This window comes from Elephantulus edwardii, unplaced genomic scaffold, assembly GCF_000299155.1.
Source record: "Elephantulus edwardii isolate Elephantulus edwardi_28Jun2011 unplaced genomic scaffold, EleEdw1.0 scaffold00026, whole genome shotgun sequence".
In the NCBI taxonomy this organism is placed as follows: Eukaryota; Metazoa; Chordata; class Mammalia; order Macroscelidea; family Macroscelididae; genus Elephantulus; species Elephantulus edwardii.
The window spans coordinates 1,223,803-1,247,008 of NW_006399776.1; the positions used below are offsets into that span (position 1 = coordinate 1,223,803).

The window sequence follows — 23,206 nt, forward strand, 5'->3', positions numbered from 1 at the left end:
GGCAGGTCCTCCAGCTGGTGCGGCCCCAGCGGGTCCACCAGCACCCACATTGCAGATGAGGCTCCCAATGTTGACATTTGCCAGGGCCTTTGCAAACAGCCCAGGCCAGAAAGGTTCAACGTTGACACCGACTGCCTTAATGAGGGCATTGATTTTATCCTCCGTGACTGTCACCTCATCGTCGTGCAGGATGAGGGCAGAGTAGATGCAGGCGAGCTCAGAGACGGAGGCCATGGTGCGGTGTTGCTAGGCTGAAGGCTGCCGGAAGCGGTGCTAGTCGCTGGATGAAGTGAGGGCCTCACCCCAACGTGGCCTTAGCTTCCTCGGAAGGACCGAGCACCTTAGCGGCAACTGAGGAAAGGGGCTAAAACAAACCTTTTTAAAACAAAGTGTACCAGAGAAATCTACCACCATTGAAGTACAGCCATATGGTCCTTATTCAGAGCTCCGTGACTCCTCACAGAAATACTTTTTTTTTTTAAATACTATTTTTGTTCTTACCAATCCAACTGCCTCTGCTGCTGACATCATGGTCTCATACATTTCTGTGTATTTTAAACCGAATTTTATGTCTTTTAAAAATATTCTCTATCAATGGCCTTAGAGACATAGCTCTGCATTTTCTGAAACACTAAAGTATATCAAACTGTTTGAATAATAGTTTATACTCATATTTTACTTATGCCTGAAAGTGTAGTTCAATATTGTATGTTTCACCTTCAAGTAATTACGATCCATATATCAAATAGCCCGTTGGGACAGTTTGTGAAGAAAATTGCTTTCCACATGGTAATTATCTTGACAAGAGGCAGTGTTTCTAAAATGATTCTGTTTCTCATGTCTTTGCATTCTGAAGAGCTCACCTAAACATAACAAGCCCAACAGGATTCTCTTGAAAAGCCACCATATGTTTTGCAGCAATGTGATACCTTAATGAGAGACTGTCGGTTTCTCCTGATGAGAACCCAAAAGCTGAGTTACAAAATCTGCTCCACACCATTTGGATCTATTCTCAGGATATAGAGCACCCAGCCCAAGACAGAATTTTCTCTAAGTCAGCAAGAAAAACTAACAGGGGAAGTTAGGTGGTGTAATGGTAATACAAAAAAAGGTCAAGACAACATCGTGGATTTGATTGCAGTCATTGGGCATTTTCTCAATTTCAGCCACAAACTCAAGTCAATTAGATTCCAGACTTTTCTGTGGCACCTCTAAAGCCTCAGAGGATACTGAAGGGGTTACACAGCTGATTCCACAGCTCACTTAGGATCTCCACAGAAAACGGTCCCAGGTTTGCAAGTTTTTCATAAAGCAGCTTTGTAAGGAAGAGAAGATTAATTCAGCGTCCTCCTGAAATGAAGTAACCTAAACTTTCACAGTCAAGAAAACCGATCCCTGGCAGTGCAATAATTAAGCACTCATCTGCTAACTGAAAGGTCAGCAGCTGGGACTCAGGAGCTGATCCATGAGAGAAATATGTGGCAGTCTGCTTCCATAGGATTACGGCCTTGGAAATCCTACTGATGGAAGGCACCATCAAGTCAGCTCCTACTCACAGTCTGAACCCTTTCCTAATCCTGCACTGTCCTCACAATGCGCTGTGCTTAAACCCATTGTTTCAGTCACTGTGTCAATCTATCTTGTTGAGACTGTTTATCCCCTTCTCTGACCTTGTACCTTTCTAAGCACATTGTCTTTTTTCAGGGATTAGCCCCTCCCTACATCATGTCTAAAGTATGTGGAAACTCTACAGGGTAGTTTCACTCTGTCTAAGGGTCAGTATGAGTTGGAATTCACTCAAAAGCAACAACTTTTTAGAAACAGTAGGGAAGGGCTACCAGGTTAGTGCCACCTTTTAAGTCTGCATGGTGATTTGATCCACGGGCTGTGCCCTCGAGGACTGCTGCAGGATCTGCTGACTTTTTATGGTATATGTGACTGAAAAGCAGCCCTTGTTTCCTCCCCTCTGTTTCACCAAACAATCCCAATTCCAAGAGAAATCACTGTCTTTACCATATTTTTAGGAGTGAAAGAGAGAAGTGGGGTCAGATTTGGGTAAGAAGCGGTATGAAGATGAAGGAGTCAAGGTTGAAGGCAGGATTTATAAATAAAGAAGAAAATCCCTGATAAAAGGTAGACTACCAAAGAGAACCTAATGCCACCTTTCTTTTTTCCCCTTTTCTCTAATATTCTTTCTCTGTCCCATCTGATCAACACCTATGCTCAAGAAAAGAACTGAGATAGGCCACCTGACTAGGAATCAAAGGCAGAGTAGCCTGTGTGACTTCTCAACAGCCTGCATAGTTTCTACATCAAGTTAAGAGTTTTAGCAATCAGTGAGCAAGCGGTAGAAGTGGACGTTGTATTTCTCTGGTTTCTAGATCTGATTACTCTTTAAAATGTATTGAATAAATAAATTTTGGAGACTAGGAAATAGTTTCATTGACTATGCAAAGGCATTTGACTGTGTAGATCATAACAAACTGTGGCTGACTCTGAGAAGAATGGGAATCCCAGAACACTTGATCGTTCTAATGCGAAACTTATACTTGGACCAGGAGGCAGTCGTCAGAACAGAGCAAGGCAACACTGCATGGTTCAAAATTGGGAAGGGCGTATGCCAGGGATGCATCCTATCTCCATACTTTTTCAACCTATATGCAGAACAGATTATCCGGGAGGCTGGGCTCTATGAGGAGAAATGTGGGGTCAAGATTGGTGGACGATTTATCAACAATCTGCATTATGCGGATGACACAACCCTGCTTGCTGAAACTGAGGAAGACCTGAAGCACCTGCTGCAGAGTGTCAAGGACTGCAGCCTACAAAATGGATTGAGGCTCAATGTCAAGAAGACAAAGATTCTCACCACTGGACCAATTGGCAGCATCAGGATGGATGGTGAAGAGATTGAGATTGTACACAGCTTTAGTTTGCTTGGCTCCATAGTCAACAGTCTTGGCACCAGCAGCCAGGAAATTAAAAGACGCATTGCCATGGGAAAGTCTGCTGTTAGGGACCTCTCCAAAGTGCTGAAGAGCAGTGGTGTCTCTCTGGAGACTAAGGTGCGTCTGATACAGGCCATGGTCTTCGCAATCACCTGTTATGCATCAGAGAGTTGGACAATGACCAAGGAGGATAGAAGGAGAACTGATGCCTTTGAGCTGTGGTGCTGGAGAAGAGTATTGAGAATACCATGGACTGCTAGGAAAACAAATAGATTTGTCCTGGAGAGGGTTAAACCGGGTGGCTCCTTGGAGGCAAGGATTCTGAGGCTCCGTCTAACTTACTTTGGACATATTGTGAGGAGAGACCGGTCCTTAGAGAGGGACCTCATGCTTGGGAGGGTGGAGGGACGGTGCAGGAGAGGAAGGCCCTCTATGAGGTGGATTGATTCAGTGACTGGGATAATTGGGATGGGAGTGTCAGAGACAGTGCGATTGGCACAGGACAGAGCAGAGTTTAGGGCTGTTGTACATAGGGTTGCTATGAGTCGCAGGCGACTCGACGGCACATAACAACAACAACAACAGGAAATAGTATTTCTTGGGGCTCAAAAATGGCCCCACCTGCTGGCCAGGACTGTTGACTGGTGGGCCACAGGATTTGAACAGAGCTTCTGAGCAAAGGATTCCTCCTGCTTAAAATGCTCATACCTGTGTAGGATCTGGATAGTAGAATGTGCTGTGATTCACAAGCTTCAACCTCTGATTCTAGAGAGCTCCTAAGAGAAAGCATCCTAACTTTCTGGACCATAGAGTGAGAGTTCTGGATTAAATTTTGCCCACTTTCTCTCTGAATGGTGAAGGATCAGGCAGTATTTCATTTTGTTCAACTCGAAGGCATATAGCAACAAGAATAGCCTTCTCTCTAAATCTTCAAGATTTAAATTCCAAGAGGTTTCAATGAACAGTCCCACCTTCTAAGCAAGCTAATTTTCATCCAAGACCAATTTCTTTCTATTAACATGGTTTTCTTTATTTCTTTTATTCCACAGAAATGTGGGATAGAAGGTCTTGGAAGATTAAGTTCTACCAAAAGGTCTGTGAGGCTTGAGAGAATCTTTATTGATCAGTTTTGCCTGAGAATCTCACCAGAATGGAGGTTGCCTTGAGGCATTTGCTATTAAGGTGATAGTGTTATTTTATGGTAGGAGGTTGGTTTAATACCCTTTAAAAACTAACCAGCGCCAAAAGCAAAGAAGGGAGCCCCTGCCCCTCTCAAAACTGAAGCCAACACAAAGGCATTAAAGGCCAACAAGGCAGTCCTGAAGGGCATCCACAGCAAAAAAAAAAAAAAAAAAAAAATTATCTGCGTGTCACCCACCTTCTGGCGGCCTAAGAGGCTGAGACTCTGAAAGCAGCCCAGATACCCCTCAAGTGCACCCCCAGGAAAAACAAGCTTGACTACTATGCCATCATCAAGTTTCCCCTGACCACTGAGTCAGCCATGAAGAAGATAGAAGATAACAACACACTTGTGTTTATTGTGGATGTCAACTCAACAAGCACCAAATTAGACAAGCTATAAAGAAGCTCTATGACATTGATGTGGCCAAGGTCTACACCTTGAATAGGCCTGATGGAGAGAAGAAGGCCTATGACTATGATGCTTTGGATGTTGCCTACAAAATTGGGATCATCTAAATTTAGTTTTTTGCAATTACTTGTTACGCTTCAGAAAGCTGCACAATGACTAAGGATGACAGAAGAAGAATCAATGCTTTCAAATTATGGTGCTGGAGAAGAGTCTTGAACATACCATTGACTACTAAGAAAACAAGTAAATCTGTCTTGGAGAGGGTGAAACCAAGTTTCTCCTTGGAGAGCAGGATTTTGAAGCTCTGTCTTCCTTACTTCGGGCACGTGGCCAGGAGAGAATGGTCCTTGGAGAAAGACATCTTGCTTGGAAGGGTGGAGGGACAGTGAAGGAGAGGGAGACCCCGGATGAGATGAACTGGCACAGTAACTAGGACATTGGGGGTTGATGCATTGGAATTAGTGAGACTGGCTCAGGATAGGGCAGGGTTCAATGCTGCTGTACATAGGGTCACAATGGGTTGCAGGAAACTCGACAACATTTAACAATAACAGCAACAAACTGAGTCCATCTGGCAAATTCTAAATACAATTTTTTCTCACCAAAAGAACCAACCAACCAACAACCCCAAAAAAAAAAAAAAAACCAACCAGCAGGTTTGCTATCTTCCTCAGAAAGGAATTGAATAAAAAGACATATTTTACCAAGAGAAACAAAGTTTAAGATTAAGTAGGCAAACTTTGGGACCAGAGTTGCAGTCTAGTGGAATACAAAGCTGAAATCAGTAAACTAATTATCTCCCAGAAAATAGAAGACTACAATAAGGCACTCAAGGCTGGTACAGCACAAATATTGGTGAAAATCAGTAAAGAATTAAAAAATATTTGGCAGGGCTCCTGGCTTGCACACCCTGGTTAGGTAAATTATATGTGTGTAAGGTCTCCATAGTAAAGGCAATTGCACAAAAAGATACTAATAGAAGGATGCTATGTTGAAATCAGCAGACAGATCAGTGAGGGGCCAAGGATAGAAGGCTGGAGAACAGTTAATTGACAGCTGCACTCATTTTACAGTTGTTGTGCTAGAGACTGATGATTTAAAGACTATGAACACTGGTACACAAAGCCAACAGTTTAGGAACGGGAGCAAGAAAAAGAATATTGGAAACGTGAGAGTTCTTCTAGGGAGCTCTGGTGGCCTCTGGCAAGAAGCTGCAGGAGAAGGATGCGTAATCTCTTTCCATGCAATTAACTGCCTCTGAAAACCTGCCAGAAGGTCAGCAAAGGGTTTGATCCAACCCAATGATACACAGCAACAACAAGAGCTCTTCTTAGAAACTGTTCTGAGGTGTTATCAGATTTATTTTCTGTGTATTGTTCAATCCTAACCTCCTGTCTCATTAGAATGATTTTATTCTGCTGCATTAAAATCCCCTTGGAAATGTTTTAGGGCAGATTACCATCTGTGCTAGCGAATTTTATCACAGCTCATGTCTAGTGGCTGAGCCTTCACTGCCTTGGTGGGTTCCAAGAAAGCAGGTTTCTAGGTCACTCAGGATAAATTCAACAACTGTTTTTGAGCCCATTGAAACTTGATGGGGTTTCCCAGCCAAGATAGCCATTCTCGTAATTTTGAATAATGTATGAATATGGTTTAGATATAATAAAATATTCTAATTAATTTCCTCTTTCAAGAGTCATGAATCTAAGAAAAGGTATATGAAGGATACATAACATAAACAAATTGTTGTATACAAACCAATATTTTTTAAGAAAAAAAAAAGAGTCATGGTTTCATAACTGCACAGCCTTCTGAGACTCAAGCAAGTTGAACAAATAGAATGATGCTGCCAGTATAGACAAGGACAGATATTTACAAAACTCAAGTGTGGAAAGAAAAAAAATATTACTCTGCTTGATTTTTATTTAAGTTATTAAAGTGAACACTGAGTTTAAAAAACCCAAAAGATATTCTTCTCTTTTTTATTGTTATTAAATTTTATTAGTTTTACTGAACATTTACAGGGATAGATATTCTTCTCTTGACCAGCCTCTGTTAAAGAATCAGAAATTAACTTTCTTTGAGCATGCAGCTATAAGAAACTGAATTAGGAATAAGATACCAGCTTCAATTTTATGAGCACCAAGTCAAGGTTATAACTAAATTTTCAGACACGGAACAAAAATCAATAGCAGGTAGCCTGTTAGGTCAACAAGAGACTGTTGTCAACTCAACCTACGAACTTCTCTCTCTGCTTCCTGCCCCAACTGTCCACAAGTTGATCCCAACGACACTCTTTGGTAAAAATCCCTGCTGGGAGCTCTGGTGACCTAGTAGTAAGAAGCTGCACTACTGTACCAAAGGCACAGAGTTCAAATCCAGCAGCTACTCTGTAGAAGAAAGATGGGAAATGTCCAACCCTAACAATCATGTAGTAGGTTGTGAGACCAGAAGTGTGAGACCTCCTGTGTTGCTTTCCTCCTTCAGTATCTCTGTGTCTGGGGCCAGCAGTCATTTGGGTGTATAAGCATCAGAGTGTCACCTTAAACAACCAGCCCGTACAACCTATTCTAGCCTACAGGAACTACCAGAGCTCTGGTGGCCTAGTCCATAGGGAATTACGCTAGTAACCCAAAGGCCATGCTTTTCTGGTGATTCAAATGCAGCAGCGCTCCATGGAAGAAAGAGGAACTATTTTCTCCTGTGCAACGAATGTTGTTGTTGTTGTTATGTGCTGTCGAGTCATTTGCGACTCATAGCGACCCTATGTACAACAGCCCTAAACCCTGCTCTATCCTGTGCCAATCTCACTGCCTCTGACACACCCATGCCGATTACCCCAGTCACTAAATCAATCCATCTCATAGAAGGTCTTCCCCTCTTGCGCTGTCCCTCCACCCTCCCAAGCATGATGTCCCTCTCCAAGGACCTGTCCCTCCTTGCAACATGCCCAAAGTATGTCAGACGAAGCACCAGAATCCTTGCCTACAAGGAGTTGCTTGGTTTAATCCTCTCCAGCATGAATCTGTTTATTTTCTTAGTAGTCCATGGTACATTCATTACTCTTCTATAGCACCACAGCGCAAAGGCATCAATTTTCCTTCTGTCCTCCCTAGTCATTGTCCAACTCTCTGATGCATAACAAGTGATTGCAAAGACCATGACCTGTATCAGGCGCACCTTAGTCTCCAGAGAGACACCATTGCTTTTGAGTACTTCAGCGAGGTCCCTAACAGCAGACTTTCCCATCGCAATATGCTTTTTGATTTCCTGGCTGCTGGTGCCAAGAGTGTTGACCGTGGAGCCGAGCAAACTGAAGCTGTGAACAATCTCAATCTCTTCACCATCCATCCTGATGCTACCGATTGGTCCAGTGGTGAGGATCTTTGTCTTCTTAACATTGAGCCTCAGTCCATACTGAAGGCTGCAGTCCTTGACCCTCTGCAGCAAGTGCATGAGGTCCTCCTCAGTTTCAGCAAGCAGGGTTGTGTCATCTGCATAACGCAGATTGTTAATAGATCTTCCACCAATCCTGATGCCACAGTTCTCCTCACAGAGCCCAGCCTCCCGGATAATCTGCTCTGCATACAGGTTGAAAAGGAATGGAGACAGGACACATCCCTGGCGTACACCCTTCCAAATTTTGAACCATGCAGTGTTACCCTGCTCTGTTCTGACGACTGCCTCTTGGTCCAAGTATAGGTTTCGCATTAGCACAATTAAATGTTCTGGGATTCCTTTTCTTCTCAGAGTCAGCCACAGGTTGTTATAATCCACGCAGTCAAACGCCTTTGCATAATCAATGAAACACAGGTAGACATTCTTCTGGTATTTCCTGCTTTCAGCTAAGATCCATCTAACATCAGCTACAATATCCCTAGTACCACGACCCCTTCTAAACCCAGCCTGGACTTCTGGCAATTCTCTGCTGATGTACTATTCCAGTCGTTTTTGGATAATCTTCAGTAGAATCTTGCTTGCATGTGAAATCAATGATATTGTTCTGTAGTTTCCACACTCGGTTGGGTCACCCTTCTTTGGGATGGGAATAAATATAGATCTCTTCCAGTCGGTTGGCCAAGTGGTTGTTCTCCAGATTTCTTGGCACAACTTGGTGAGCACATCCAGGGCAGCATCTGTTAGCAGTAATATGTCAATTGGTATACCATTTATTCCCGGGGCCTTATTTTTTGCTATTTCCTTCAAAGCAGATTGAACTTCTTCCTTCATCACCATAGGCTCTAGCTCATATGTTATTTCATTAAATTTTTCTGTATCTGCCAATTCCATTTGATACAATGACTCAGCATTTCTTAAGCTCAAGGAACTGAAGAACAAATTCAAACCTAGAGTTGCTATAATCAAGGATGCTTTAGGCAGAATATTAAATGATCCAGAAAGTATTAAAAGAAGATGGAAGACATATACTGAGTGCAACATATAGGTTTTGAAAACTTGATGGAGGATCTGCTATGAGTCAGTTCTGATTGGATAAATAAGTATGTGGATTTTGAGAGTTTTAGAGGCAGGTAGCTCCTTTAGGCGAGAATAGCACTTCTGTAACTTTAATGTGCTGATGAGTTACCTGGGGAGGATCTTGTTAAAATAAAGTTCTGAAGTATGCCCAAGATCTTGTTTCAGCCAACCTTCCAGGTGATTTTGACGCTGCTGCAATGATTTACAGCTACAGCAGCTCCAAGATAATCTGTGTGTATTCAGAAGGTTGCATGGCTGGTTGTTTAAGCTGACACTCTGATATTTATGCACCCGTATGACTGCTGGCCCCTTCACAGTCTGCCACTTGAAAGCTATCTACTTATACCATATATTAGGTCTGGTGGCTTGGTGGTAAGGAGCTGCACTGCCTACCCAGAGACACCTAGTTCAAATCCACCAGCTACTCTGCAGAAAAAAGTTGGACAACCTCCTCTGTGATTTCTGAAAACCTACTGGGGAGTTAGCTGTGGGTTGGGGAGTCAGCTCTATGTTCTGACATGTATATATATTTTCTCACACACACACACACACACACACACCCTATGTGTGTGTGTTTATGTTCGTGTATATGGTCTTACTTCTTACTACAAGGCCACCAGAGGCTATATGTATATATTTGTATATTATATGTGTATATACATATATCTTGCTCCATGGGACAATCTCTTCTCATGTGATTTACTGCTTTTGAAAACCTACTAAGAGGATCAGCTATGGATCAGTTCTGACTCACTGGCACATGGTATGCGTGTGTGTGTGTGTGTGTGTGTGTGTGTGTGTAGAGTATATATCTATATATATGTGTGTGTGTATACAAAAGTGTGTATAACAAGAGTTAGCACTAGCCTAGAGGAAAAGTACCAGCTATTTACTGTACCTCACAGTAAGAAAGGAAGAAAACTTTTCAAAGTCAAAATGACTTAAATTGGACATTGAGGGGAGCTCTGGTGGCCTAGTGGCAAGAAGCTGCACTGCAATCCCAGAGGAACACGGTTCGAATCCACCAGAGGCTCTGCCGGAGAAGGAGGCGCAATTATCCTCCTGTACCAGTCAGATCTGATTTGACGGTACATGCACACAAAAATAATAATAATTAAAAAAAATATTTTAAAAAAATTTTTAAAAAAATTGGACATTGAAAATCTGCAGAAACTAATAAACCCAATCAAGATTTGAACAGCTGCAGCTGGAATGCATGAGCCAAGAGCTCTTACACAATCTGTGTCTTTCCTGGTGCTTTTCATTTCTCTTAATGCCTGCAGAATAACTTGGACCTGAAGTGGAGAGTGGTCTGGAAAAAGACCACATTTCTAGAATCAGAAATCATAAAAAGGTAAACAATGATTTTTAAAAAAGAAACACCTGGGTGCAGATGGAGTGGGGCAGGTGTTCCAGGAGAGCAGGGTCCTGGTGAAGTCATTCCAGCCCAGTGTCGCTAGCTCTCAGCTTTGCTGGTCCATATTCTCCATCGGTCAGTGCCCTCAAATGGGTATAAGTTCAAAGGAAATTAATTACACTCATATTTATTGCAGCTTTGTTCACAATAGCAAGGAGTTGGGAACAACCTAAGTGCCTATCAACAAACAAATGGACAGAGAAGTTGTGGCATATTCACACAATGGAATACTATGCTGCACTGATAAATAAGGAACTCATGCAATATTATTAAAAATGGGTGACCCTGGAGGACATTATGCTGAGTGAAGTATCTTAGTCACAAAAGGACAAATACTGCATAGTGCCACTGTTGTAAAACAGGACTGACCTTGGGGTTGGTGGGAGACTGAGAAAGATGGGTTCAATAATGTATACTGCATTGAAACAGTTGAGGGAGAAAACTGTTTAAAAGGGATATGTGATTAGGTATGTTTGTCATGACAGAAATCTAGAGCAAAGGCTACATGGTGGAGTGGACCTGGGAGGGTTTGTAAAACAATGAAAGAATTTTTCTTTTACTTTTCCAAGAGGGTAGTGTACTAGGGGGAGGAATGGGAGGGGAGAAAAGTGCAACAGTGAATGAATGGAAATCCAAAGTCTGTAAAAGCAAAGATGTAAAAAAAAGAAAGAAATTAATTATTCCTACCAGACTCTAAGAGTCTCAGTAAAACTACCAACAGAAGAACAACTACCAACAAATCAGAAGTTTGTTCAGAGCAATGCTCTACTGGAAAGTCTACAACACAGACAACTGAATCATTGTTAAAAGTCTGCATTGTGGACCTAAACTCAGAGCAAGGGGAATCAATTCAATGTCTTCAGAAAATGATGTTATAAAATTTTGATGCCTCCAAATTCAGATTTGTCTACCTGACAAGATGGCTGAAATCAGCGGTGCAGGGGAGCACCCTTGCTTCTGTTACTCTCACTGTAATACAACAATATCAGTTATACTTTCCTGAGCAACCTAGCTGCACAGTCACATTGAATGGACATAGGCAGATACAATGGGTTACCTAGGAAGGTGTATGGCTTTAGTTTTGTTGGTTAATTATTTTTACTTGTAATACCCTTAGACAATCACTTGTGATTCCCTCCCCTACCCCCCACGCCCCATAGACTTTAGAGGTAGTTTATTTCCTATGGCACAGAAGCACCTACAGGAAAGGAACAGAGGTATGAGGACAAGGGCATCAGAAGAAAAGCCTTTCCTTCTTTGCTACCATGTATCTTATCCCAGGGAGCTCAGGTAGTGTAGTCCATATAGAAATGCACTCCCTCTTTGGCATTTGGAACCAACCAACAGCTCCAAGGGAGAAAGATGGGCAATTGTGTATTTTAAAGCTTGGAGAGGCTTAGTTATGAGTTGGTTCCAACTTGATCTTATTCTAATCTGTGCTTGCTGCAGAAGGTCAAGGACTTCAGCCTTCAATATGGATGGAAGCTCAACATCAAGAATCAAAAAGATATTCACCGCTGGGCCGATCGGCAGCATTATGATAGCTGGTGAAGAGATTGAGAGTTTTAATAGCTTTAGTCTGCTTGGCTCCACAATCAACACCCTTGGTACTAGCAGCCAGGAAATCAAAAGACGAATTGCACTTGGGAAAGTCTGCTGCCAAGGACCTCTCCAGAGTAATGAAGAGCAACAAAGTCAGTCTGAAGATTAAGAAGTGCCTGATTCAGGCCACAGTTTTCACAATTGCTTGCTATGCATCAGAGAGCTGGACAGTGACTCAGTGACTAGGGATGATAGAAAGAGAATTGATCCCTTTGAACTGTGGTGCTGGAGAAGAATATTGAATACACCATGGACTGCCAGGAGAACAAACAGGTTTGTCCTGGAGAGGGTGAAACCAAGCTGCTTTTCAGAGGCAAGGATTCTGAGGCTCCGTCTGACATACTGTTGCAAGAAAGGATCAGTCCTTGGAGAGGGACATCTTGCTTGGAAGGGTGGAGAGACAGAGAGGAAGACCCTCGATGAGATGGATTGATTCAGTGACTGGGGTAACAAGGATAGGTGTGTCAGAGAGACAGTAAGGTTGGCACAGCATAGAGCAGGTTTCAGGCTATGTCATAGCAACATAGGTTCGCTATGAGTCACAAGTGACTAAATGGCACATAACAACCACCACCACAACAACAACATTATAGTCACTTTGGTTCCAACACATAAAAGTCATCACACTTATTGGCTAGATCCACTTTGGTTGATGCTGTTGATTTTGTAACTAAAATAACCCTTAACTCAATCAGCCAGTCTTTTCCAGGCTCACCTCCCTCAATTTTATTGCACTTCTAGCACTCTCTGGGTCTAAGGAGGCTGTGGCATGGGTTTAAATGGATCAGATTGAAGGAACTGGGGATTCCAGCCCACAGCAGGGGCTTGTTTTTACATGCTCTTCAGCTAGTCCTTCCTGATGAGTTGTCAGTAAAAGAAGCACAACCCCAGTGCAATGCTCATCTCTCCTAGGAATGCTCTTGATTGGCTTCACCACCTCCAGGCCCCGAGGGAGGAGCTGGAGAGACTCATTGCTATCTCATTGCTCATTCAGTCCTATCTCATTCCCTCCTTGACAGTAACACAGTTGCCTGCCAGCCTCCTGAGAGCCAAATCCAAAACTCACTTCCATTTCACCTAATGCCAAATGACAGACCTGTGTTTCAAATGCATATGAAACAAAGTAACAAATAAAATGGCTTTAAACCTAAGGTAAAAAGTAATTGGTCAATAGAAAAACATTCTCTCATCTCTGGGAATGTGGAGATGGAAGCCACAACCCCCTCATTACCACCCTCCAAGCATTCCTTATAGGGAAAATAGGAACCAGTCCTTCCACTGCAAATGATTTTTTTTTCCTTTTGAAATCTGAACCAGGAATGCAATGTACTGTCCACTCTTTACTTTTCTAAGGCATAAGAAACTATTGCCCATTGTTTTATAACACCTTCACCCAAACCAGGCTGCTCCTTGGAGACAGGAATTCTGAAGCTCCATCTGAGATACTTTGGGCATGTTGCAAGGAGGGACATCATATTGGAGAGGGACATCATGCTTGGGAGGGTGGAGCGACAGTGCAAGAGAGGAAGACCCTCCATGAGGTGGATTGACTCAGTGACTGGGGTAAGTGACTGGCGTAGGTGTGTCAGAGGCAGTAAGGTTGGCACAGGATAGAGCATGGTTTAGGGCTTGTTGTACATAGAGTCGCTATGAGTCGCCAAGTGACTCAATGGCACGTAACACCACCCCCCAAAGTACCGACTTTGTAGCCAGTGTGAGAGTTTTAGAAGACTAAATATATGATTTGGCCATCATGAAGTCAAATGAAAGTAGAAGTGGGTATGCAACAGAAATGTACTAAAATAAAGCTGACTGGCCGATAAACTTACAGATGAAGAATTAAAAATGGAGTAAATACCTAGAGTTGCCACTGAACTCTCCTGTAAGGTACGCTAATTGTTGCAGGATAATGTCATCGTTGCCTTCATAGTCAGTCTAACATAGCCAGCGAACAGAATGTAACTTCCCAAGTCTAAAAATGCGCCCTTGCCGTGCCATTGTTCCCACAATGCCGTGACTCGGATTCGAACCGAGGTTGCTGCGGCCACAACGCAGAGTACTAACCACTATACGATCACGGCGAGCTACCGGGACGCGACAAACACCACACGATCGAGTATCACCCTAGACGCTATACGCAACTCATGATCGCTTATCAACCTAGATGCATTGAAGCACTCTTAATTTTTTGAGTCATTACCAGGACTTTCTGGATCCTGCGCCGATAAAACGGAATAGGGTGACTGGAAAACACTTCTAGGCCCTCATATCCCTGCAGTCTTTAGGTGCTCGGCATAGAGCCATGAACTCCCTCGCCCGAAATCTCGGCTTGCTAGCCCTAGTGGACTGCAAGACAGCGAACCTGAAAGTGTTTTGTAAAGGGTTCCTATACAGCCACCTTGCGAACAGTAACTCCTAGGATGGATGTGAGGGTCCGGGCTCTACCGAATGTTGATGGTCCAGAAGTCCTTGCCCTCCATTATAATAATCATGGCTGCTACACTATACAGGCGGATTCCGGTTGGGACTGGCCTGTCAAATTGTACAAAGATGGAAAATCAGTTAGGACCCACTTGCACGACTTCCTTCGAGACCTGGAGAAACAGAAACCTCGAGTACAGTTTTCGCAGTCACTAGACTCCAGATGTGGTCAGAGTGCAGAAGCCAACAGAATTTGAAGGGCAGACGAGGCCACTATATCTATGTTCAGAGAGCAGTAAGGCGGCAAAGCAGTTTGCAAGAACAAAAAGAAAATGCGTGTCATTTCAAAGGGGCGGGACTTTTATTAGAGAAGCGCTTAGGCAAAGGAACTGTTTCACGAGTCCCTAGTAGCTCGCCGTGATCGTATAGTGGTTAGTACTCTGCGTTGTGGCCGCAGCAACCTCGGTTCGAATCCGAGTCACGGCATTGTGATAGCAATGGCACGGCAAGGGACTTATTTTTATCACCCGCCTTCATTTTTAACCCTGTCACCTCTCAACTTTGTTTACTAGCTTCTCTATGAGTCATAGTCAACCGCACTTAACTACAACCCTTCTCAATTCACAGAAAAGTAATTTACACTTATTTTGTAAAAATTTGCCTTCTGAAGACGGTAAACCTCTGTTTCGGGGACTGTGCGCGCTTCTAACAGAGGTGGTTTTGGGGTCAGCACTCAGGGTAATCTCGTGTGCAGACTTTTGAAATAATTCTTTCTTTAAAAAATCCCAAAACAAATAAACAAAACCCCCAGATACAATTGAACTGATCCATAACGTTTCTTCTTAATCTCCTTTTAAAACTTTTTGTTGTGATCTCAGTAAAAGTTTACAGAACAAATTGGTTTTCCATTCAATAGCCCATACACATTGATTTGTTACACGGATTATAATCCCCACACTTGTAGCAGCACTCTTTCCGCAACCTCCCTGTTTCCATTTGTCCTTCTGAAACCTTTATTTTCTTTAAATGAAAGTTTACAAATCATTATCAGTCCTTCATAGAAATTTTGTTTTGTAACACTAATTACAACGGATTAATTATTTATTACTCTTGATAAAAAGGAAATCCTCTCTTAGCAGCCTCCTCTCTTCCCCTCCTCCACGAAATCCCAAAGGCTCTGACCTATCAAGCACCTGTTGAATGAATGAATAGACACAATGGGGAATGATTTGAAGGACAGCCAATAAATGAAGGAAGGTAAGGAGACGAATTTCCCGTCGTCTCCTTTCCCGCAAGTAAGAGTGGGGGAGGTGGAATGAAAGGATTCAATTTGTTTCCAAGATGCCTCTGGCAGCTCGACAGGAGAGGTAGTTAACTCGAGCGGGCGACAATGGAGGCGGGTAAGATTCTGCATTCTCTTGTCACATTCTTAACAAATGGCCCCTGTCTACTACTTGGCCAGGTTTTAGGCGCCGGGAGAACAGGAGCGCTGACAGACAAGAAGAAAGACCGGAACCAGCGCCCCCGCCCCGCGCGCCACCGGAGGCGGAAGATCTGGGCACGCGGCCCGGAGGTCGGCCTCCGCGGGGGCCGGGCGGCCGAGGAGTGGGAGGAACTGGAAGAAGAGTGGAGGGGCCAGAAGGTGAGAATCGGTCACTGCTCAGGTCTTGTTCTGGGGGGCGCCTACGCTCTCCGCAGAGGCCGCGTTGGTCACTCTTGGAGAAGTCGGCAGAGGAGAAATTCCGAAAGGCGGTGCTCCCGGCAGCTGCAGATTCATTTATCTGGGCATAAGAGATGGTCCTCTAAGGACCTGTACACGACCTGTGAACACTTTGAGTTCCCGGCCACCCAGTTCTGAGAAGCGGTCCGCTCGTCTTCCTTTGGGGCGCTACAAAGTGTCCATCTTTCCTCCGACACGGCTTTATCACTATCGCCCAGGATTGAGAGAGAAATCAAAACTACAGAAGCCACACAACATCTTCTAGTGTGGCGCGCCTGCGCATTCGCCGCAGCCCTTGGGCCCGCCCTATAGGTGGGTCATTTAATGACGCTTAAATGGGGAAGGCCTATGACAGCTGAAGAGGAGAATCAGAAAAGGCATTTCACAGGTCCCCGGTAGCTCGCCGTGATCGTATAGTGGTTAGTACTCTGCGTTGTGGCCGCAGCAACCTCGGTTCGAATCCGAGTCACGGCATTGTGGGAACAATGGCACGGCAAGGGGTCCGGACTTTTTTTCCCCTGTTTTTATCGATAAATCATAATGGTGCAGGACGGTTCAAATCAGTTGTTCGCTACGAATTTTAGTGACTTGACGGCGCCTAACAATAAGCCGGCTTCTTGACCTGCTATATCTATTTTCCTTGGAAATTGAGATACCGTAAAGATGATGTTGTTCTTGTTAGGTGCTAGTCGAGTACGATAGTCCTCTCCAAATAATTCTCAATTCATGTACTTAATGAATACAGATTCAGATCTGTTTTAATCCCGTTCTGCCTGTAAATCATTATCTAAAGCATAGTCCCACACCAGCAAAACATGCTGAAGATAATTAAAAACAGTTGCAATATATCGGCAGGGGATTACCAGTAATTTAAACTGAATTCAGAAGACATGGAAGAAAGATGTGGTTGCTGATATCAGATAGATCTTGACTGAGAGCAGAGGATACCAGAAAGATGTTTGCCTGTGCTTCATTAATTGTGCAAGGGTATTCGACTGTATGACTCATATTGCAAAGAATAAAAATTGCAGGACACTTAATTGTGTACATCTGGAATCATAAGGAGACTGTTGTGTACCGTCGAGTCGGAACCGACACATGGTTGACCCTCCAGCAGGTTTTCAGAGGCAGTTTAATTGCAGAGAGTGCCCATCTTTCTGTGAGACCGAGCGGTTTTAAAACATGAAAAAGGTCTGTCACCGTATATGTATATGTATATGTATATGTATATGTATATCCTTTCACTATATTTATTCAATCTGTACGGTAAGCAAATAATTAGAGAAGCTGGGCTGTATGAAGAATGAGCCATTAAGACTGAAGAAAGACTAATAACCTGCAGTACACAAATAACACAACTTTGCTTGTTGAAAGGAAAGAGGACTGGAAGTACATAATGGTAAAAATTAAAAACTACACTCTTTTGAATGGATTATGTGTCCACATAAAGAAAACAAAAATCCGCACAGCTAGACCAATAAGCAGCATTGTTGTTGATTGCCTTCAAGTCGAGCATGACTCATAGTGACCCTATGAACAAAAGGCCTGAAGCCCTTATACAACTATCACATTTATCAAATTCATAGAGTTAAAGGAGGCATGTTGTTTAGGAAGTGGATGCCACTCCTGCTTCCAAACCTGTCAGAGTATGTTATTGTTGTTATGTGCCATCGAGTTGCCTGTGATGTATAGTGACCCTACATACAGCAGCAGTATAGTAAAAAATAATGTTGTCAAAGGCTTCGTTCTACTTAGATCCATGATCAACTCCTATGAAAGCAGCAGTCAAGAAGTCAAATGCATAGTGTACTGGACAAATCTATTGCACATGATCTTCCTAAAGTACTAAAAAGCAAAGATGTCACTTTAAGGACTATGATGTACTGTACTCAAGTCATCTTTTCAATTGCTTCACAAGCAGGTGACTCATAGGGCCATTATCATTAGGAGTTGACATGAAGGCACCTAATAGCAACCATTACAAAAAGCAAAAGTTGGACAATGAATAAAGAAGGTCAAAGAAAAATTGGTGCTTTTGAATTATGGTGTTGGTGAAGAATATAGCAAGAATTCCTTAATATATAAAGCATGAAAAGTCTCATATCCTTATCCCTTTCCCCAAAGTCATACAGAACATGGACGCACTTACTGATCTTCACTTGTATCCCATCTCTCTCCATTAGGAAGAGTGCACACAACTGCCCACATGGAGTTCTTCCCTCTGAACCCAGGCTCCTGGCGGGGGAGAAATGTGGGTGAATTTAGGTTGGTAAAATGGGGGGAAGTGATTCTTTTTATGCTTATAAAATCTTTTGGATTGGAGCATGGGTCCTATAGGGGAACAGCTGTATTTTGATTTCATGTTAGAAGGACTGGAAACATACTCTGGAAGGGACTTGATTGGCAGACCCTTTTGAGTAATTCGACTACCATCTCTTGCTCCTCTTAGTGGCAGGATTTAACTTAAGTCACAGATCATTACTGTTAGAAATAGTATTTGCCCAAATATGTGAACATGCCCAAAATGAATGACAAGTTCACCATTCTAATTTCTAGAGGTCTTTTAGCCTCACTACTTGGTTCATAGGTCACTATGAGTCATCTACAACTCGACAGCACTTAACAACAATAACTACATAGAGAGAGATCTGTTGGCCTAGTGGATAGAAAGTTATGCTACCAAACCAAAGGTTGTTGTTGTTGTTGTTATGTGCCGTCGAGTCGTTTCCGACTCATAGCGACCCTATGCACAACAGCCCTAAACCCTGCTCTATCCTGCGCCAACCGCACCGCCTCTGACACACCCATCCCTATTACCCCAGTCACTGAATCAATCCATCTCATAGAGGGTCTTCCCCTCCTGCGTTGTCCCTCAACCCTCCCAAGCATGATGTCCCTCTCCAAGGACCCGTCCCTCCTGGCAACATGTCCAAAGTATGTCAGACGAAGCCCCAGAATCCTTGCCTCCAAGGAATAGCTTGGTTTAATCCTCTCCAAGACAAATCCGTTTGTTTTCCTGGCAGTCCAGGGTACATTCAGTACCCTTTTCCAGCACCACAGCTCAAAAGCATCCACTCTCCTTCTGTCCTCCCTAGTCATTGTCCAACTCTCTGATGCATAACAAGCGATTGCAAATACCATGGCCTGTATCAGGCGCACCTTAGTCTCCAGAGAGACACTGTTGCTCCTGAGTACTTTAGAGAGGTCCCTAACAGCAGGTGGGTGATTTTAATCTGCGGCCCTCAGGCCTGGTTTTAATTGTTTTTGGTCAAATATTCTTCTAAGTGGCACAGCACTGATCTGTCCATTTGCTGTACAGAGCTAACTCGTGGTTGCTGTAATGCTAAACACTGTGACCCTGATATATCAAATATGATAATGGTTACCCACGGTGGGCAGTGTTTGGTGGAGCTCCCAGATTAAAACAAGCTCAGAAGCAGGAGTGGCATCCACTTCCAAAATAGCTTGCCTCCGGAAACTCTATGAACTTGGAGAAATGATGAAATATAGACAAGTGTTCAGGTCTTTTGTTCATAACGTTCCTCTGAGTTTTCTTCTACTCGACATCATTAACAACAACAACAACAACTTCTAAGCCACATTCATTTGTTCTTTTGGCAGTCCATGGTATATTCAATATTCTTTGCCAATGCCACAATTCAAAGTCATCAATTCCTCTTTGGACTATTACATTTTCTCCTTTCATGGTCTGAAGAAATACAGAAAGAAAAAACTGATGGTGTATCAACTGACTTAGAGTCTTTATAAAACCCTAGGGCTTGATATGGGTATTGGAGCCCTGGTGGCTCAGTGGTACTTGTTCAGCTGCTAACTTAAAGGCAAGCAGGAGAAAGATATGCTGGTTGGATTTCATAAAGATTTATGGAAAAACCTGTGGAGCAGTTCTACACTATCCTATAAGGTCATTATGAGTTGGAATGAACTTGATATTAATGAGTAATCTCACCCTTGTTGGTATAGCTACCTTATCTGAAAGGAGTTCTGGTGGCCTGTTCCATAGAGAATTGCACTGCTAACCCAAAGGTGATGGCTCTCTGGTTGTTTTAATCCAATAGCAGCTCCTCTGGAGAAAGATGAGTAGTCTCCTCCAATGGTATTTACAGCCCCAGAAAACCCACTGGGAAACAGAGAGCCTTATCTGAAGGCACCCAGACTACTCATCTTCTGCCAGTTGTTCTTGATGGAAATAATATATATCCAAGACACTAGATGTTTCAGGAGAAGTCTGCAATCTGGATTTTTTGTGTGCAAATCTCCCAAATATTCTAATGTTGGTAACTAATTCAGTTGTTGTTGTTGTTAGGTGCCGTTGAATTCATAACAACTCTATGAACAAAAGATCTGAATCCTTTCTATCCTAAGTCATCCTCACACTTCCTGACACAAAAGAGCCCATTGCAGCAGTCACCATGTCAATCCACTTAGTTAAGGGTCTTCCTCTCCTTTGCCAACCTTCCACCCTTCCAAGCAACATGTCCCTCTCCAAGGAATAGCCCCTCTTAGCAACATGCCCAAAGTATGTATGGTGAAGCCTCATTATTCTTGCCTCCAAAGAATACTCCGGCTGCAACCTCTCCAAGACATATCTGTTTGTTCTCATGGCCATCCACTACTAGGAATATACTGTAAAAAAACCAGAGCTGCCACCGAAACAGGTATATGCACACCCATGTTTATTGCAGCATTATTTACAATAACAAAGAGAAGGAAGGAACCCAGGTACCCATCAACAAATGAATGGATTGAAAAACTATGGCACATTCATGCAATGGAATACTACTCAGCACTGAAAATCAAGGAACTCAAAATATTACACAACATGGGTGAGCTTGGAGGACATTATGCTGAGTGAAATATCTTGTCACAAAAGAACAAATACTGCATAGCAACACTGTTAAAAAACAGGACTGACATGGGGGTTGGTGGAAAAACTAAGAGAATAAATCATGAACAGTGCACTGGAATAGATGAAAGAAAAAAATTAACTGTTTAAAAAGAAAATATGATTAGACATTATTTGTATGACAACTGTCCAGCGTAAGAGGTACATACATAGAAAATGTTTATTAAGTGAAACCTGTACTTGGACTAGGAGACAGTCGTCAGAACAGAGCAAGAAAATACTGCATGGTTCAAAATTGGGGAGGGTGTATGCCAGGCATTTGTCCTATCTCCATATTGTTGTTTCAATCTGTATGCAGAACAGATTATCCGGGAGGCTGGGCTCTATGAGGAGATATATGGCATCAGGATTGGAGGAAGACTCATCAACAATCTGTGTTACACAAATGACACCTCCTGAGTGCTGAAACTCAACAGGATCTGAAGCTCTTGCTACAGAAGGTCAAGGACTGCAGCCTTCAATATGGATTGAAGCTCAATATCAAGATAAAAAGGACTCTCACCACTGGACCAATTGGCAGCATCATGATAGATGGTGAAGAGATTGAGATTGTTAACAGCTTTAGTTTGCTTGGCTCAATCACCACTCTCGGTACCAGCAGCCAGGAAATCAAAAGACAAATTGCATTGGGAAAGTCAGCTATCAGACACCTCTGCAAAGTACTGAAGAGCAACAATGTCAGTCTGGAGACTAAGGTGCACCTAATGCAGGTCATGGTCTTTGCAATTACTTGCTATGCATCAGAGAACTGGACAGTGACTAGGGATGATAGAAGGAGAATTGATGCCTTTTAGCTGTGGTGCTGGAGAAGAGTATTGAGTATACATACCATGGACTGCTAAGAGAACAAAAACGCTCATCCTAGAAAGGGTGAAACTGGGCTGCTCCTTGGAGGCAAGGATTCTGAAGCTTCATCTGACATACTTCGGACATGTTGCAAGGAGAGACCAGTACTTGAGGAGGGACAGCGCAGGAGAGGAAGACCCTCAATGGAATGGATTAATTCAGTGCCTGGGGTAATGGGGGAAGGTGTGTCAGAGACAATAAGACTGTCGCAGGAGCAGCGTTTAGGGCTATTGTACATATAGGGTAGTTATGAGTGGCATGTGACTCAACGGCACATAACAACAACAACATAGCAAAGTGGACTGGAGTGGGGGGAGGAAATTATACAACAGTGGATTAATATTTTTTTACAAAAAGTGAACAGGGATGGGAATAGGAAGTAAAATGTGCAACAATGGATGAATGAAAATTCAACTTTTATGTAAACTTTCATTAAAATCACTATAAATACAAACAAATGAATAAGCAGTGCTATTATTTAAAAAAAAATCAGACTTAGAAGAAGAAAAGTAGAGCAAGTATACAGGCTCAGAATAGGACTCAAGGACAAAAGCCCAGCAAACAGGAGGGAAGATATTCCAACAACGATTAAGATAAATGGAGCTGATGACTAGGCCTTGAGACACACTTGAATTTACGAATTATGGAGGGACTAAAAGGATACTGCATGAAAAAGGGGAATCATGAAAGCAATATTTACAGGAAAGTTTGAGAGAAGTTCAAGGCTGAAAGAGATCAACAGACTCAGATGCAGAAAAGACCACAAGAAAGAGGAATAAGACAAAATTTTTGCATTAGAAGTCATTGTTAAGACTTCTGTGAGAACAACTGCACGATATGTATCAAGAAAAAGTTGTTATGTGCCATCATGTTGCCTGCAACTCAGAGTGACCCTATGTGTCTCTGAAGCCTGCCCTGTCCTGAGCCAGTCTCACTGATGCAAACACACCAACCTCCATTGCCCCAATTACTGTATTAATCCATCTCGTCCCTCCACCCTCCCGAGCATGATGTTCTTCTCCAAGAACTGCTCTCTCCTGGCCACGTACCTAAAGTATGTGAGACAGAGCTTCAGAAATCATAGCCTCCAAGGATAAACTTGGTTTTACCCTCTCCAAGACAGATCTATTTGTTTTCTTGGCAGTCCATGGTATGTTCAAGACTCTTCTCCAGCACTACAATTCTAAGGTATCGATTCTTCTTCTGTCTTCCTTAGTTATTGTCCAGCTCTCTGATGCATAGCAAGTAATTGTGCAGACCA

The 23,206-nt window shown here is 42.9% G+C and overlaps 3 non-coding genes and 1 pseudogene across 3 annotated transcripts; 3 read left to right on the plus strand and 1 right to left on the minus strand.

The window, feature by feature from the left end:
- The window catches only part of LOC102855565, a 12,711-nt pseudogene extending 12,456 nt beyond the window's left edge, over positions 1–255 (plus strand).
- Positions 256–14,043: 13,788 nt separating this feature from the next.
- TRNAH-GUG lies at positions 14,044–14,115 on the minus strand. Its single transcript has one exon. It is a non-coding gene; the product is annotated as a tRNA-His (tRNA).
- Positions 14,116–14,869: 754 nt separating this feature from the next.
- TRNAH-GUG lies at positions 14,870–14,941 on the plus strand. The gene has a single exon. It is a non-coding gene; the product is annotated as a tRNA-His (tRNA).
- A 1,636-nt stretch (positions 14,942–16,577) lies between these two features.
- Positions 16,578–16,649, plus strand: TRNAH-GUG. The gene has a single exon. It is a non-coding gene; the product is annotated as a tRNA-His (tRNA).
- The last annotated feature ends 6,557 nt before the right edge of the window (positions 16,650–23,206 follow it).